The 5,095-nt window shown below is 36.5% G+C and overlaps 1 non-coding gene across 1 annotated transcript; it reads right to left on the bottom strand.

The window, feature by feature from the left end:
• Positions 1-270: 270 nt before the first annotated feature.
• On the bottom strand, positions 271-341 carry LOC148163855 (small nucleolar RNA SNORD36). The gene has a single exon (XR_015768646.1). It is a non-coding gene; the product is annotated as a small nucleolar RNA SNORD36 (small nucleolar RNA).
• Positions 342-5,095: the final 4,754 nt, after the last annotated feature.

Raw genomic sequence — 5,095 nt, 5'->3', positions numbered from 1 at the left:
GAATCAATAAGCAACTTCACTGATATGAGAAGAAAATAAAGCATTTACTTTACATAGCACAATATTTGTGACTAATTGTTCATCTAGTTTATGAAGTCTAGAGAAAGGAAAAGTAGATGAATACTAATGAGTTCTCATGAACTCAGGCAAGGATATGGGTACTTGAACCAATGATCAGGAGACAGAAGTTTTGTATTTTTGCTTCTTATTTGTTTGTTTTTATAACCCATGCTCTGGGTAGAGATGAAAGATAGGATACTAGGAGAGAGAGTGGCTCAGAAAAGCTGATATATTTATTTCTTAGAATATTCAGTGAAAGGATGGTTTCAACATCATGGCAATTCAAGAGTTCCTAGCACCATTACCTTTGAGTGTATTGTAGAAGAATTATTATCTTCAAATCTTTCTGGAAGTTGAGAAAAGGACTACATTCATTGGGGGATGTGAATCAACAACCTATCAGTTCCTGAATACTTAGAAATAGTTGAAATGGATTACTAAGAGACTCATACTGTGTAAAAACTTACAAGGATGTGGGTGAGTATCCTTCTCTTAATGGTTATGCATTAACATGATAGTCTACTTCATCAAGGCGGTATGAAATATTCAAATATGGGTCCAAAGATAGAACTCTCTGACCATATGCCATGATCTTTTGTTACAAAATGAGTGATTTAAAGACTTTTCCTAGAGTCTGTATTTTTTATTTCATCAATTTAAATGAGATCAAAACAAGTAGTTCAAAATTTTAAGATGCAGTAATTCAGAAACCACCTTAAATAAAATTTTGAGATGTGAGGAAATACCTGGTTAGTTTAATTAACTATCTTATATGTTCATGAGAGAGAATTAGACTAAGAACATAGTCTCCTGTCAGCTTTCTCAGTTGTCCTATATATGTATATATATATTAATATTTTAAGGTCCTGCTCTATAGAAATTCTAGGTTTCACTTAATCTAGGCGTTCTTATCTATTTGTGGTTCTGGACACTTAAAAATGTGATAAAAGGCTAAGGATCTGTTACTCCCATCAGAATGAATAGATGAAGAAGCCCACAGAAGACAATGGACTTAGGTCTCAAGGTGTCTGCAATATTACTTGATCCCAGTTTAAGAACTTCTTTTTTTTTTTCCAGTTTAAGAACTTCTGACAGAGTTTTTCAAAGAATCCCTTCACCCAGGACAGATAATTGCACATATCTTGAAGGAAACAGAAAAATAAATATGCTGTCCTGATAGCTTTGCCATTTAAGAGGAGAGCTCAAAATCGCAGATAGCAAGTAATTAGGGCTCATTTGATTAAAAGCCAATTAAATAATATAAATTTGATAATTATTTATCATATATATGATTGCATTAATAAAGATAATATATTCTTGTGTTGAGAGAATAAACTCCAAATCTTAGTGGCTTAACAGGACAGATATTTACTTGGCATTCATACCATACAAGATAAGGAGGCTTTATTCAGAGGTCAAAGGGAATGGCAGCTCTACTATCTTATAGTCATAACACCTCACCTGAATACACAGCTTCCTGGCTCACTGCAGTGAGGAAAGAGAAACTAGAGAATTGCATATAGATTTTTTTTCACTGTCTCAGTCAAGAAGTGGCAAACACTACCCCAATCACATTATATAGAGTATACATGTTCACAACAGCAGCCACAACTGCATGGGGCCAAGGAAGTGTAATCCTGTAGTGTGCCCAGAAGGAGAGAGTAACTGGATATGGTTATACATTAGAAGTCCCCAGTAGTGGTGCCAGAACCAAAAAGGGACATCGTTCACTCTCTCAAGATATCTACCCTAAAGGATAAGATGGATAGTATATCTAAAAGGACTCTACCAGGGTAAAACAGTTTAAGATTATAAAGACAACAAGAACAACAATAAATTGTAGAGTGAGCATATGTTATAGGAGAAGCAGCAGAAGGAATCTAGTTGAATACTGTTTAGGAAAATTAAACTGTATCAGTGAAGTTGGCAGTTTTGGTTGATGAGCAAAGCTGTTACTGATGGACCCTGACGTCTCAAATCACAAGAAACTCTTTTCTGGAGCCAACTGAATTGGTGACATTATAATTCAAGCTTTTCCTGTTGTTGTACTTTAGATGTCAGGCTTTGAGGAATCAAGAATTATAATGCCCAAGATGGCAAGCTTTTTCTGTTCTTATTTTTTCTGGTGTTAATTTATTAACACAGTGTTCCAACATAATACATGATGCCTGAAAGAAGTATCGCTGCATCAAAATTCAGCAATGTGCTGTAAATTTACAATTTTTGCTATTCCAACTGTTTTAGCCTCAGACTTTCTAATGAGTCCAATGAATAACAAGTAAGTGCCAAAAAAGAATAATGTCTATCATTTAAGGAATAATCCACTATATTTATTCTAGTTCCCCAAATATGGCAGGAAGAAGGCTCTCCACAGACCACACACATACATGTACTCTTGCTGGGATCAGTAGGCACAAATACTTACCATTGATCTAGGAATTAAGTGTCCAGAGGTTCAGCCTTATTGAACATATATATGAAGTGTATAGTGAGCTCCAAGTGAGAAAATTCATTATCACAAAGCTTGCATACTATTCCACAGGCATAAAATAGAGTAACTCTTAGACTTTCTCCTATAATCCTAGGTGTTTGGTATAAGTAAGACTTAGTTTTCAAGCTTAGCAAGTCTTTTCTATAATTTGCAGCAAATAGAAAGGTAAGTTAGAAATTAAATGCAAGCGTGTGCATGGGTGGCTCAGTCGGTTAAGCATCTGCCTTCAGCTCAGGTCATGATCCCAGGGTCCTGGGACTTAGCCCCACATTGGGCTCCCCGCTTTTCCCTCTCCCTCTGCCACTCCTTCTGCTTGTGGTCTCTCTCTCTTTCTGTCAAATAAATAAATAAAATCTTAAAAAAAAATAAGTGCAGAGAGAAAAATGATGCTAAGACTAACATAGTGACAATCAGGACACAGATTGGAGTTATGGTTAATTGCCAGAAAGGTCTATCAGTGACTTTGAAAGTAAACAGTGAAAGTCCAGCTTAAACTAGATAAAAGAATTTATTGAATGATGCAACTAGAAAAAAAAAAAAAACAGTGGTATGGTGGCCTTCAGTCACAGTTAAATCAGGATGTCAATTCTAGAATCCTCTTAGCTCCACGGCACTGTGTTTTGTTTCATCCTCAGGCTGCTTTACCTAGTTTGGGGCCAATGGTGTGCTTCCTCATTCACATTAAGTGCATATAGAGAGCTTGTTTCTTATTTTGCCATGTCTGAACCAATCAATTTCTTCTGTCAGAATAGTGTCAAGTCCTGACAGTGTCATGCCTGAAACAATGACTGTGGCAAAAAGAATGGAATTACCCTGACTAGATAGCCCTCTGGAACTGAGAGAAAGGTCAAAGCCAGCCCCTCACTCTGAACCACATGGATGCTTTTCAAAAGAGGTGTTAGAATAATTTTGGGGAGAAAACCACACTATCAGCAATGGAGGACAGTATGTAAGTCTAAAAAAAAAGAGCTAAGAAATGATAAAAGATGGTAGAGTGGCCATTTAGTCTAGAGAAAAATCTGTTCTTCTGAGTGGGTTCTTATTTAATACACCAGCATACAAAAAATTAACACTTGCAATTAAGGCTTAAGGCGACAATAGAATGTGAGCTGATATTCTGTATATTCTTTTTAGAGACTATGTATTCTCCTGTCGTGGTGTTAAGAGTAAGTTTGACAACATATGGGAATAATTAATTGACTTTTTAAAAACTTTTCAACTACGTATTTGACTTCATTTATAAGGGAGAGAAACATGAGCAGTCTTTGAGAAGGGATGCTGCTTTTTCAGCGAGTGAGAGTGTTGGACTTGAACTGGGAGATTCTTACCAAACGGGCTGACTAGAGCACTACAGTGATTAGGCATCATGTTTCCGTATATCTGTGTGGCCCTCCTATCACTGAAAAACAGCCATCTTAATGAGACAAAGCTTCAGTTCATTGTTCCCTATAAACTTAACTCTTTTTTTTAAATTTAACTCTTTTTAAGAGAAGACTTAATTATAAATCTTCTTGCTTTAAGTAACAAAAGGCCATGTTAGTTTGGCCTTGGTTTAACATTCCTGCGTATATGGGAACACCACCAGAATGCCACAATTAACAGTGTCAGTCAGGGTCCCTCTAGGAAACAGATGGTGCCCTCTAATTGATTAATTTGCAGGGAGTTTAATACAGGGAATATTCACAAAGCTATGGTTAGCATAGAGGAAATCCACAGGGATGGTGAGCTCACCCTGGAGCTGATAACAGCACTGATTATTTACACATATAGAATTGAAAGGACAAGTGCGGGGAGCAGTTACCTGGAGGAGAGGACCTCTTGATCCAACTATGACCTTTGTTCCAGGAACTCAGTAGGCTTATTGTGAGCTTCTAGAAAGGGAGCCAGGGACATCAACACCCCAACCTCATGCTCCCCCTCCCACACCCAGCTCTTGCCAATGACCTGCATTGCTGATTCCTGAGAAGAGAGCATGAGTGAGCATACTGGACACAGAGCATGGACATCAGTATTGCTTATTTAGAGAAAAAAGAGCCCCAAACTTAAGAATAAAAGGGAACTATTGAAAATGATACCTATGAGGAGTGAGTGGAACTGGACTAAAAGGGATAAAGGTAGTAGTGAGATATCATTGATTATACATTTTTAAAGAGTTTTGATCCTTGAGCCATGTAAACATTTTGCATCTTTACAAATTAAATTCAAAAGAATAAGAAAAATCACACCCCAAAATTGAATATAAACAAAAACAATCAAGCCTAACTGTATCAATAGAATGTAACCACTTGACAACAACAACAACAACAGCAACAATTAATTCAAATAACTTTTGAACACAGTATTTTTACCCTTTACAATTAGTGGGCTGTAGTCTAAAGACATAAAAAATTACAGATAACTCCTGAAGCTTCTTTATTCGGCTTGGGGTTGGTAATGAGACTGATGTTTAATTATAAAACCATTTTGTGTGTTTTGGGTAGAACAACTAAGGAAATACATTGATGTTCTTTGGAATTAGGTTTCTCACTGGGTAAAGGAAAATAC

This window comes from Eumetopias jubatus, unplaced genomic scaffold (assembly GCF_037043125.1).
Source record: "Eumetopias jubatus isolate StellerSeaLion01/CBP00866 unplaced genomic scaffold, mEumJub1_p1.0 scaffold_7, whole genome shotgun sequence".
NCBI lineage: Eukaryota > Metazoa > Chordata > Mammalia > Carnivora > Otariidae > Eumetopias > Eumetopias jubatus.
The sequence above is the reverse complement of the archived record's forward strand: the minus strand, read 5'-3'. Positions and strand labels throughout refer to the sequence as shown.